The sequence below is a fragment of the Muscardinus avellanarius genome (genome assembly GCF_963383645.1).
Source record: "Muscardinus avellanarius genome assembly, chromosome: 2".
NCBI lineage: Eukaryota > Metazoa > Chordata > Mammalia > Rodentia > Gliridae > Muscardinus > Muscardinus avellanarius.
In genome coordinates, this window is record NC_137787.1 from 81,019,924 (window position 1) to 81,034,176 (window position 14,253).

The window sequence follows — 14,253 nt, forward strand, 5'->3', positions numbered from 1 at the left end:
AGGATACCTGCAAATACTATGCCATTTTATATAAGAGACTTGAGCATCCACAGAGTTCAGAATCCATGAGCAGTTTTGGAACTAATTTCCCCATAGATAACAAGAGATGACTATATACATGTACACACACAAAGATACAAACATATTACTACACACAAGATCATATTATATACACATGACAAGTTTCTTATGTCAAATACAATTAATATTTATTTATGAAATTTGAATAACTTGGTTCAGATTGTAAATAAGTTTAAAATTTTTTTAAATAGTTTTCTCCAACTGGCCCCTCAAATAATATTTAACTTAGAAGAGAGGTGCTGTTGGAATTGGGTAGCACTTAAAACATTTAAATTTTATCACAAAATAAAGGATAATAATATTATGCTCATCAAGGATGGTTTGTGCATTTCAGAAACAATCTATTCCTTCTTGTTTTCTAATTGTTTAAACAGTGAAAGCCCAGTAAAAAAAAATAGGTCCCAATCAAATACTAAAATACTGAGCAATATTAGAAAAGAATGAAATTTACCATCCTCCTCAAAAGATAATATAGCTAATTCTTAAATGATCAAAGCAATAAATTGATAAATTCCTCATATTTTAGCATGAAATCTATAAATCTTTCCATCTTTGCTTTTAGTTAAAAGGGAAGAAGTCAATATGTTTCTAACAACAGCAAATCAATACTTGTATATATGTCAATCTAGATCATATCCTTTATATAGAACGCTATAGAATTTGTTTTAAATGCCATTAGGATTGAACAGGGCTATCCTTCAGAATATAAAAATAGTGACTGAAGAAAAAAAATTCAAGCATGTTAAATTTAGATTGTAGAAGTCCTGTTACATATAATCCATTGATTGACATCTGTTCTCAAAATTTTCTGTTTTACTTGTTGAAAATGTAGCTTAGCAATGTGGTTGTGTAAATGAGATGCTCAGTATTTCCACTCCATCACTTCCCAGTCCTACTATGGCGAGTGGGTTTATGGGTTTTATGTCAATGCCAGGGCTCCAATCATGTATCCCCAAATATGCCACTTTGGCAATGAAACAAACTACAAATGCCAGAAGTCACTCTGACCTCCCACCTTTCTTGTCTGAAACTTGGTAATAAGGGAATTCTCTGACCTACTTCACCTGAAAGCCAGTCATAGAACTCTATTTTCAAAAGGGTCTGTCCTATGCCATGAGTTCAAGAAGAATCTGGACAAGTAAGCCTTGATAAATTCTTCTACCTCTGTTCTCTCTCATTTGTTAATAGAACATACTCTTGTAGTCCAATTATACTTTCACATGATTGTCCATTTTTCATTGATTCTAAGCATTAAAATATATGGTATTCCTAGACTCTTTGGTTCATTTTTAAACCCCCTTTTTTCTATAACACTTTGTACACTTTGTTTAAATAAATCTCTTATACTTTGCTTTTGCTACTCTTTAATTTTAGAGATATCAGCCATAAGCCTTGTAATAAGTAAAAAAAGATATTACTTATTCTTCCCTATACTCTGAATATGTTCATACAACGAAGACTGAAATCTTTTAAACTGGGAGCCATTGGTCTTTCTTTTTTCCCTTCATTTTTGTGATAATAGAACTTGAACTCAGGGTTTCTCCACATCTGAGCTACACTCCAAGTGCTATTTTATTTTTTTGCTTGAAACAGGGTCTTGCTAAGTTACTTCATGTTAACCTCAAACCTGCAATCCTCCTGTCTCAGCCTTCCAAGTACTAGGTTTATAGGCATGAGCGACCACACCTAGTTTATGTTACTCTCCAAATTTGCAGTAAGATTTTCATATGCAAATGCAGACACATAATGTCTAATAATGGTTTCTGACTTACAAACATAAGGAAAATCTGCCCTTGACTTTAACTCTCACAGGACAGGCAATTCTCAAATACATCTAGGAGAGACACACAGAAGTAGTGACAACTGTTCCATAACTCAGTGAATATTGGCTCATGACTTCTGACTCTGACAAAAGTGTGAGAACTTCTCCCATCAGCCATCTGCACTCACAAAATGTGTTAATAAACAATTATGTTGCATTTTTAGGTACAGCTTCTTCCCCAAATTAAAGTAAAAGGATTGAGGTAGGAATGCACAAAAATATACATTCCTTGGGCTGACATCTGATCATAACAATACTAAGTTAATAGAGAAGTGAAACATTTAATTGCTCAAATATGGGAAAGAGAGTTCCCATGCACTTAGACTCCTGGGTAAAATGAAGTAATTAAAATACAAAAATTTCTCAGAAAATGACCTGTTTAAACATTAAGTTAGAAAGAACAGCATCTACAGCAGCTACCTTGATAATTTTCCTAATATGTTTTCAATAAATATTTTAGAAGATCTGAAAAATATGAGAAGAAAAGAAGGAAGCAATAGTATCACACACTTAGGAGACTGTGCTATGGAAATAAATAAGCAAACAGAAATATTCTGTGGGCTCTTTCACTAAGTATTATGTACAGATTTTGAGCCCTTAATCTTCCCCCACCCCACAAGAGTAGTGATAATAATGACTATTCCCAAGACTCTAATGTAATTGTTTGTGTCAAGTACCACACATGATATTTGACATGGGGTTAAGAGAAAAATAGACCATGCATATCACTAAACATTTGTTGTTGTTTTTCACGAGAACTAAAATTGGTAGATTACTAGTTGATTCACACCCTTTTTCTTATCTTGTAGTGCTGGGGATTATCCCAGGGGAATTTTACTTCTGAAACCCCCAGCACAAATTTTTATTCTTTATTTTGAAACAGGGTCTCAATAAGTTGAAGAAGGGCCTAAGTATCTGAGGCTGGCCATGAACCCAGATCCTCCTGTCTCAACCTCCCAAGTACTGGGATTACAAGTGTGCACCACCATGCTCAGCTCTTTTTTTTTTTTTTTTTTCTTTTTGGTTCTAGGTATTGAATCCAGAGGCATTCTACCTCTGTCCTCCATCCCTAACCTTTTTTTTTATTTTGAAGCAAGGTTTCATTAAGTTGCTGAAGGCCTGGCTAAGTTTCTGAAACTGGCCTTGAATCTGTGATCCTCCTGTTTCAGTCTCCAAAGTGCTGGGATTATAAGAGTGTGCTACCATGCCTGCCTGGCCCAGTTTATGCTTTTAAAAAATGTATTTAAATCTTGAAAATTTTTTTCCTTCTTCTTAATTATGTTATCAATGTTTAGGGAGTTAGGTACACAGTAAAGAGTTTAAAATAATAGCAATTAGTTTCTAATTAGAACACTATATTTTGGCCTCTGCAATTATTTTACAATGCATAAACAAATAGTAAAAACTGAGTAAGACATTATGCATCATTCATGTGAACAGGTGACACCCAAACTAATTTGCATCGTCAAGCACATCTGATCACTACTATTGAGGCTTTCAACAGATTAATATTTATTTGTATATCTCGCCCAAGTGAGTCTGACCATGTATAAAGTACAAACTGTTCTGTTTCCCATAGAGAATCGGAGCTAATTAGTTGCTTGTCTTTGATCCCAGATATTTTTATGAGAGCCTTTTGATGATAGAGAAGGTTGTTAATCAAAATGTAAAATGCTCATTGCTCATTTGATTATCTACTTGATTTTTCTTCCCCCTGCTAGGAGACAATTAACTAGCATACATTATCTTTTCATGTTTTTTTTGGCACCTACATCAGTGACATTTTAATTAAGGTTCATAAACCTCATAAGCTCCAACTTTGCAATCTCAATTCTAGTGCTAATATTATTTCTAATTTTACATCTGTTGTACCAAATTTATGCACTTAGATGCTTTTATTCTAATCTTTATCTGCCAACCCCAACCACATGAATATTATCTCTGGTATATAACCATTGTTTGATATAGTCTTAACAATAGAAAGCTACGTGGCCCAATGGTTATGAGTGCAGGTTTTGGCTCGGACACGTGCATCCCAGCTCTGCTACTTACCAGCTGGGCAGCCTCTGCTACTTCATCCCTCTATGCTTCAAGTTCTAGGTAACAAAATGAAACAGAAGGATCTGCCCAGAGGGTGGTTGTGGCGATTATGGAAAACCTCTCCACATAAAGTCATTTAGCCTTTATTTGTAAAATGGATTAGAATGGAAAAAACAGGAGAGACTGATTAAGAGTTATTGCAATAATCTAGGAAAGAGATAATAATGGCTTGGCCTAGGGTGATGACAATGCAGTAGAGCAGCATCAGTGCCTTGACATAATGTAGGGTATGAAAATTAGGAGTAGATGTGTGTGTTTCCCTTACCTACCACCTTCTCTCCCTATAAGGCTCTGCTCACATGTGTTTTTCCAGTGGACAGTGGTTGACTATGCTAGCTTTCATTGATCGCAGTTTTCACTGTTGTATAAAACGTGTGATCTACCTCCAGGACATCCCATTTAGCTCTCAATTCTATAGTCTGTTATCTTGTTAAATGTTCATATATGAGCATGGATGTGAGATTATTTGCACACATATGCATACTTATATATGTGTGGGTTTATATAAGTCATTCTTATATTTTCAATCACATTATCATATTGGGATGAACCATAGCACAAGTCACTTTACAAAATTGAGGTGTTAGTTGGACATGGTAAAAATCAGAACTTGGAGACACCATTCAATCAGTGCGAGATAAGTTTAAAAAAGTGTTTAGCTTATAAAGGTGTTCAATACATACTGACAGATATGATAATATGATACAGAAAAATATGGAAAATCCCACAATACATGCACAATGTGCCCACCATATAATTGATTTAGAGACATCAGTTCTTGCTTTTTTTTTTTTTTTTTGCACTGGAAAAGGGAAAACTGAACAAGATAAAGATGTTGTTTGTTTAAATGAATCCCTGTCAGCACTTCAGGTCTCTACTTTGTTTACAAATATGTGTAGATAGGCTGATGAAAAATTATTTAATTTTCACAAGTGAACAGAATATGAAAGGCCTCCATTGAAATCCATAAGGCACAATGAACCTTCATGAGTTGGTGTAAACATAAGAGGCATGAAGCCATTAGCTGAAAGAGACAAAGAGACTCCATAGGCATTTTCATTTCACACTTGACATGAAACTTGCTAGTTATCCTTCACAGTTGACTCTTGGTCCACTTTTCATTATATTGTATCATTGAAAGGATTCATGTAGTCTGGGATATGTCCTTAGAGTTGAAGTCATCCATCCATTGATGCAGTGATAAAATCTCAGATGGAAGTTTGCATACCTCAAGCCACATGGCCTTTAAAGTGGTTACTTGCCTCACATGATAGGGAAATTCAAATGCCTATGGAATCTTCCTAGGACTTGATACATGAGAGTTTTATGCACAGAAGGCAAATATTCTGTCACTGAGTTACACTCCCAGTTTAATAGCATGCTTTCTGAAAAAACAATTATTTGGATGGAAAAGAATAGAAAGCATCAAGTTTGAAACAGAAAAGCTGGATTTTGTACTTGAAATAGATACAGACATTGTAGAATTTGGGTCGTTACTTAAATCTTAAGATTTAAGAGGCTTAAGAGTCTTTCAAAAAACCACAGTTCTAAAAATAAATACGTAAATAATTAAATTTAATAAACTTCTTTGTGATTATGAAAATAACATGTTTCTTGTAAAAAATGAAAAATACAGATATACTAGAAAAAAGTAAATAAGAGTTTCTCACAATTCCACCACTCTGATTACATAGCATAAATGTTCTTCAATTTGTTTTGTGTGAACATTCATGAGTGAACATGAAAGAATGTAGTATAATTGGAGTCACACTCAAAATTCCTATTTAACTATTATGAACATCTTACAAACTCATTGACAATTTATTTAAAAATGCTTTTTAAGAACTAGATCATGTTTTAGTCAGTTCTCTGTCCTAATAGCTCACTACAATAAAAATTCATTTTGATGAAACCCCTTCCTAAAAAAATCTGTATACTCATCTGCTCATATATTTTTATTTTTTTTAATTGGTGCATTGTATTCATACATCATAGTGGGATACAAACTTTTGTAGACATACATGCACACATCGCCCAGTCAGCCCCCACCCGATCCCCACCCCATTCTCTCCCCATCCCTCCCTCCCATGCTTGGCTTAGTGGTTGACATCTAGTATTATAGCAATTTATCCAAAATTAAAAATGATAATCTCACATAACGGTTTCATTTGTCTGATACCAAGCTTTTGATGACTTAAAGATAACATTTCAATATTTCTTTTTGCTTTCTTTCTTACCAGAGAATATTTTTGTTCTATTTTTTTTAGGTGAAACTATCAGATATTTATATATTTATTTTTCAGAAAAAAAATCTATCCTAATATGGAATATGGACTCTAGATACCCAAAACGATCTTGAAACAGAACAAAGCTAGAAGATATATAATTTCTGATTTCAAACCATATAAAGCTACAATAATTGAAACAGTGTAGTACTGTTCTAAAGGCAGATATATAAACCATTGGAGTTAAATAAAAGCCTAGAGCTAAATTCTTCCCTATATTGTCAAGTTACTTTTGACAAGGTTTCCACGAACATTTGGTGTTGGAAATAATGATCTTTTAATTAATATTGTTAAAAAATAATAATTACATGGAAAAAAATAAAATTGGACCCTTACCTAATCCCATATACAAGTATTAACTCAAAATAGATAAAAGACCTAAATATAAATCTTAAGACTATAAACTTTTAGGAGAAAATCTGGGTCATAAAACCTCACAACACTGAAATTGGCAGTGATTTCTTGGATATGATTTCAATGGCACAGGCAACAGATGAGTATACAAACTCCCTAAAAAATAAAAAAAAATATTGTATATCCAAAGACAATGTAAACAGAGTTAAAAGTTACTAATAGAGTTGGATAAAATATTTCCAAATGCTATATCTGAAGGTATATTAATATTCCAACTAGAAATCCTAAAAATTAACAACAATAAAGGCAAACAATACAATTTAGAGATAGGTAAAAGACTAACATAAATAATGAATCTCCACAGATAACCAATCTTAGTTGTCTGTTGGATGGAAAATATTGTTTCTCTGGTTCTGGTGTGTGTTACCTATTTCTTCTTTGTACTTAATCTCTTTGAGTATTTTCTCTAGTGCTGGTTTTGAAGACAAAAATTCCTTCAGTTTCTGTTTGTCATGGAAGCTTCTTATTTTCCCATCTAATTTGATAGAAAGTTTTGCTGGGTAGGAAATTTTTGGCTGGAAGTTATTTTCTTTCAGAGTTTGGAATATGTTACTCCAAGTCCTTCTGGCTCTCATGACTTGATTTGGGAAGTCTGGAGTGATTCTAATTGGTTTGCCTCTGAATGTCACTTGGCCCTTTGTTTTTGTTGCCTTTAAGATTCTCTGCTTGGCTTCCACATTGGTCATTTTGACAATTATGTGGCGTGGGGATCCTCTTCTCCGATCCTGTCTAAAGGGAGTTCTATAAGTTTCCTGGACCTGTGTATCAACCTCTTGCTCTATGTTTGGAAAATTTTCTGCTATTACTTCCTTGAAGAGATTGTTGATCCCTTTGGTTTCACTTTCTTTTCCCTCCTCTATTCCAATTATTCTTAGGTTAGCTCTCTTAAAATGGGCCCATATTTCTTCAATGTCAGATTCCTGCTGTCGGATATTTTTTTCTAGATTAGAAACTATGCTTTCATTTTTGGAATGATCATCTTCTAAGAGCGAGATTCTGTTCTCCATGTGGTCTAATCGGTTGTTTGTGCTTTGAATTGAGGCCTTTACTTCATTAATTGCATCCTTTATCTCCTTTTGGCTCTCTCTGAATTCTTTTCAAAGCACCTTATTATTTCTACAGTTATTTTCCTGATTTGATCTTCTAGAAATCTCTGATTTTCTGTTTTATCGGGTTCTGATGTTGTGGGGTTGTGGGCATTCATTGCTCCAGTGTTATTCCTCTTTCCCATGATTTTGGAGGTTTGTGCCTTCTCTGGGTTCTTCCCTTGGGTCACTATGACTTCACTTAAGGTGTTCTGGATCTCGAGTCTGTAGTATCTCTGACCCCACTACTCCTTTACTGGGTTGTATCACAGAGTCTCCTACCCAGGGAGTTGATAGAGGCTGCTTTAAACTATGGGGGGTGCCAGGTTTCACATTCTCCTATGGTGTGATATCTCTGCCACCACCACTCCCTCGCTGGGTCAAGTCCCAGGGAGTACAGTACTGGGATTTCTCCTCTGTGGCCCGCAATTTGACTCACTGTTCTTGAGTACGCAGATGTAGCTGTACTGGATTCGGTGAATTCTCTTCTGCTGCTGCCGGTGGCAATATGGCGCCGCTGCTACGCCCTCAGCTGTGAGGCTGGCATATTTCTTCTTGGTTTTGAGTTCCACTCTGAGTCCCTGCAGCGTGTGCTGAGCTCAGTCACTGGGAGCTTTAAATGTTCCCTGTGCCGAGAAATCCCACCTGGCTGTTCCACAGCAGCTCACCTCGGCTTGCTGTAGCCATCCGGTGAAGTCTCCACTGCCGCCAGCAGTAAAGCGCTTCTGCCGCGTCCTTGGGCGTGAGGCTGGTGTATCTCCTCTGTGGCTCTGAGCTCGGTTCTCAGTCCACTTTCTCTCTGGAGCCTGGTGATTTTTTTGTTTCTCTGGTGATGGTGTTTTCTGGCTATGAAAGGCGCTGATTTTGTGGTAATGGAGATTGGTTGTTAGCGGGGCTCTTAAGCCCCGCTTTTCTCGGTCGCCATCTTCCCGGAAGTCCCCCCTCATATATTTTTAGAATAAACTTCAAAGATGGGATAGTGGGACCAAATAACGTACTATTGAACTTTTTTATTTACATAATTTTACAGAAATATGGCATTATATTACCAACAATCCTATATATTTGCCAACTTTGTATATTACATTTTAAAAAATCTTGACAAAGATGACCTCATCTTAAGGATTACCTGATCTTAAATATGTTTCTTTAAGAGAAGAATCTCAACCACAGTTTACTTTCTCAGAGTAAAGTACTGACTGTTAAGTAGGAAAGACTAAGGTTGAAGAGAGAGAAAAAAATGGAACAGAAGAATAGAAAGGTATGTTTTTACTGAGTTCAGTATTGAAGTAAAGATCTGCTTCCAAGTGGAACTGAGATACCGACTGTATGAACCAGTATGTATTAGACATGGGGTGGGGTAGTGCTGATCACATTGTTTTTCATTTCATCTTCTACCTCTCTCAAACACAAATGACCATTCCCAGTAATTCAAGCACACAGTAGAGACACACAATGTACATACACCAACATTTTATAATGTATAGTCTAGTATCAATTTTTTCGTTTCCCTATTTTCTTTCCTTTGCGCTTTCTGACGCTTAAAATTACCACATATTGTAGCTTCTATATTTTCCAGAGTCAGGAGAATTTTTATATGTCATTACTTTACATCTTATTAGGGCTGATCATATTTTGGAAAATCCCAAACTCTCCTAGATCAACAAAGCAACACAGGATACTAATTGTGTTATGGAAATCTTAATGTGTAAGTATAGTAGGAAAGAAATGAAGAACATGAAGTAATCTACTGGATATTGAACATCATACATAAGGTGGTTCTGCTTTGAAAAAAAAGTGTCTAGCTTTTCATATTTACAAAAAATACTGATTTTATTAGCATAGATTGCTCTAATAAAATAATTCATGAAAAACAATAAATTATATGTTATACAGTTATACTTTTCAACTCTCAATAGTCAATAATTTTAAATATTAAAGTACTCGAGGTTTTGGAGTCTTTTAAGTAAATTTAAGAAAAATATTAAGACAGAAGCAGAATTATTACAATTTGTGTTACCCTTGTTGTGTAATCGACCCAAAACGTAAATCTCAACGGTGGAAATAATTAGTATGTAGCAGTAACCACAGGCTGGATGGAAAGTGTTCATGATTTATTAAATGATATTTGGGTCAGATATTTTGCATTTTACATTGGTGTCCACCCGTGTCTGACAATGTGACTTTCTGTCAGATCGGCAACATCTGTGCCTCTAGCCACAGAGCAGCTCATGACAACCACATGGCAGTGCCCGAGAATTCATTCCAGAACGGTCCCTTTGAATATTAGCAGAACACCTGTGTACCCAGCTGCAGTGTGTGACATCCCTTGCCCTTCCACAGATGCCAGAAATACATAAAAAAAAAAAAAAACTTGGAGAGGGAACTATAACTGATACCTCAGAAAAAGTAGCCTTTGGTTACTCAGTTTCTCTATCTGTAAAGAAACGTCTATGTATCAAAATATTGTTTCCTCATTTTGGTTTAAATAAAATTTCTTATTCAACTGACGATGTGGTTAAGTATTTTCTTAACATAAATCATTCTGATGGATTTGAGGAGAGGGGATGACCCCTTTCCTCTCAAGCATTTTCTCTCAGGACATAGCGGGCATCTATGTAACAAATATACACTGGCAATTTGCTTTGTGTCAAGAACACTGATGGGACCTGGGGAACAGAGAAATAAGATGTGGCTCTCTTTCTTCAAGTGGCTCACAAGCCAGGTGAGTTGTGGATGTTAGTTTGGGCATATTAAAGTCTGGTCATCAATTTGCATTTGATGGTTGAAGAGATGTCCCCAGTGATACAAGAAAGGAACCAAGTGTTTTAAGAGGTACTCACCCCAAGCTTGGTTCCTCCACAGACAGGATTCTCTGTTACTAGTTTTTAATCAACTTGTTTCTTGTCAAGGACCCAAGGTACTTTTATAGAGAGCTGCAAGTTTAGCTTCAGATAAATATGTTCTCCTGGGGGCATATATAAATTCTAAAGCTACCAGTGAAAAACTGCAATGCTCTTCCAAAACAGCATCTTGCAGATACTTTTATTTGCTGTGTTTATTGAGACAAATATGAAACACATAAAAATATTCATATTGGTTACGATGCCATCTCAAGTGCTCATTAAACACACCCACAAAACAAATGTAAGGGGAAGTAATAGTGTCCTATTGATATTTTTTTAAAAATGAATTCACTGTAGTTAATATAGATTAAAATACAAACTGTACAAGGAGAGTTAAAATATCTATGAGAGCTGGGGCTATCGCTCAGTGCCACATATAAAGCCCTGGGTTCAATCCCCAGATGAAGAAACAGCAAGAACAATAGAAAGGAAAAAAAGAGGAAGAAAATAACTATGAAAAAGCAAAATTTTTGCTCAAAAGCATATTATTTTGCTTACTTATCAGTTACAAATAATTAGCATTGAGTTCAAAGTTTATTTCTCTCAATATACTGCTGGGAGCACAGTAAAGATAATTCCCTCTTCTCTTTAGATAGAATTGCAAGATGTTTATCTTCTGACATTTAAAGGCTGTTCCATGGAGAGCATGAGTGCTTGTTCAAATGCTCACTGAAGAAGCTGTGGCTGATCCAAAACTTTCTCTTCTTATCAAACCCCAGAATCAAATCTATCTACTTCTTGGTAGATAATCTTTTCCCTTCCACTTTTCTTTTTTTGAGCTTATGATACAGATCATGACTACCAACCACTTTACTGTTGTTCTACTCAACTAGAAATGTAGTTTAAAAAAGAAACTAATTATGATATTTATTTAAATAATTCTGAACAGTTTCAGCAATAACAGATTCTATATACTTAGGAATGACTTTTAGAGGGTCTGATTCGCTATTCATTTTCACCTTGAAATATTCTCAAATAGCCTTAGTTTCATCTTTCTATGTTAGGAAAGAATGTCAACCCTCCTTTCCAAAGTTACAGCTTAATTTTGGAATCAGGAACTCAGAAAAGAGGATATAACAGTATAGAACTCAGAATAGAGCATTAAACTGGGATCCTGGAGAGGTGGGATTGATATTCAGCATTGCCAATTTCTAGTCACATGAAAATTTCTTGGAGGCTCAAAACATTTAGTTATAGAATACAATGATCACAATTAACTTCACCGTTCTTATAAGGACATGCTGAAATAATGAGTGTGATACTCCACTGTCAACTAAAATGTGCTGCAATGTGTACTTTATTATCTCTATAATATCCTAGCACCTAAAGGTATTTATGTCCTATATTAAGACTTTCTCTTTATTTTTAACATCACTTCCTATTTTTAATACTTCTTATCAATTTATATGTTATTTTATCTCCCATGACAAAATGAAAGAAAAACAAATACAAAACACTTACTCTGATCATATTTACCTTTTAGGTTATTATGCATTTTATTTCTGATTTTCTGGTGCATTGCTTAAAAAGGTTTTATTCCCTTACGTATGTTCAAAATCCAATTATCTTAACAGCTGATATCCTAGTATTCTGTATCCCTCATCTGAAAATGTTCATGAACCTTTTTATGAGCTTTTATTATTCTTGCTTCTTTACTTCTCTGCAGTATTCGACACTGTTGACAAACACCATAACCTTCTAAGTTTTCTTGACATTATATTTGTTCTTCTCTGACAGCTTTAACTTGGCATTTACTTTCTCTTCTTTCTCCCACCCCTGGAAGTAGGTGCTCCCTAAGGACACGCCTTGCTCTTCTGCTCTCCCTATTTTCTTCCTTGACAAACACATCCATTCTCATATGCTCACGTAATTATAAATTCCATAAAGCTAACTTTCAAATCTGTCATCTTCCTTCTACTTTGCCTTGACTCTGCAACATGATTTTCAACTTGCTCAGGTACATCTTTAACTTTCCATGACCTCAAAGAGACAAGAGTTCTGTTTTGTTCCCCAAATATAGAAAGAAAACTTGAAGTCCCTGATGTCTCTTTCTATAAGGGCAGAAAAATGATCAAGGAACACTTGCTTTAAACACCTTACCCTACAGCAGTTTATTACAGTTTACTTTTTTAAATTGAAAAATAAATTGCTATGTTTTATAGAACTTAACTTTGATTGGCCAATTAAAATATATAATATAAAGTTGGTATACCAGCTAAAATATAAAAGTATACATATCGAATGTGGTTGACCAATTAAAATAGAAAAATAATGTAGGATAGAAATTGCATATTGCTGGACTATGAAATAATTAAATAAATGGGAAAATGTAGCCAAAACTTTGACAATTCTGGGGGTGGTAGCACATGCCTGTAAGCCCAGCTACCCTGGAGAATGAAGGAGGAGGATCACAAGTTTGAGGCCAGCCTTGGCAACTTTAGACTCTGTATCATAATAAAAATTTTAAAAGTATTGGGAATGTAGCTCAGTGGCAGAACACTGTGGGGGTCCCTGGTTTCAATGCCCAGTACCACAAACAAAAGATAAAATCAAACTTTGATAGTGAAGTAGAGCATGCCGAAACATCTTTTAGTATGCAGGTATATCTTTGTCACACAGAAAGACTAATAATTCTACAATCAATTTTTATTTTTATTTTTTCATATTTACATGTAAACACGTGGTTAGTACCGTGAGTAAAATATAATTGGAATTTTTAGTCTATCAAGTTTAGATTTTTTACATATAGTGAAAACTTAAGTTTTTAATTATAAGGATAATTTAAAAATCTGTTCTTAATTTATAACTAGCTTTCCAATGATACTCAGTTTCATTGATACTTAACATTCAGTTTTAAATAGTTGGATCAAAGTCTCCACTTCACATTAATTCACACCCTCTAAAAGTCATTCCTAAGTATATAGAATATGTTATTGCTGAAAGTGCTCAGAATTATTTAAATAAATCTCATAATTAGTTTCTTTTTTAAACTACATTTCTGGTTGAGTAGAACAACAGTAAAGTGGTTGGTAGTCATGCACCTAAGATAGACATCACTAAGTGTGACAGCATAATCATAGCTTGAGATGTTGCACATTTATTGCAGTAGTTGCCATAGAGATTTAAATTTGGCTCTTTAATAAAATGTGCATTGATTTAATTTTGAGTGCATTAATGTTGGCTGGCAAGGTATAATAGGTTTCCTAACTGAGTGCACATGTATGGAAACAACGGTTTTGTAATTTTGTCCTAGAAACCCTTAAGGGATCACATACAGGTATATAAAAATACAAAGTTCAACTATTTGAGTTTGTAATGGATACTTTCCTAATTCTGTTAGGGAAATTCTAGTTCTACACAATGCACATGTCAGGCTTTAGTGATATTTTATTCTTGCAATTTTCAAAACAAAAGGTAGAGGATAAAATTATTTAATATATACTTAGTTATGGTTCAAATCACAAAGAAGCAGCACAAGAGGACAGATTATAGGTTGCAATATCACAAATTCCTGCTTTTTTGCTGCCAGCTACAAGATTAGACTTTTTTTGTCGCAGGTC

At 34.8% G+C, this 14,253-nt stretch overlaps 1 protein-coding gene across 3 annotated transcripts in view; it reads right to left on the bottom strand.

Annotated features, from left to right (window-relative positions):
- Window positions 1–14,253, bottom strand: part of GALNT13 (polypeptide N-acetylgalactosaminyltransferase 13) — a gene marked incomplete at both ends in the record, with an annotated part of 461,512 nt that overhangs the window by 156,295 nt on the left and 290,964 nt on the right. The gene's annotated exons all lie outside the window — the stretch shown is intronic.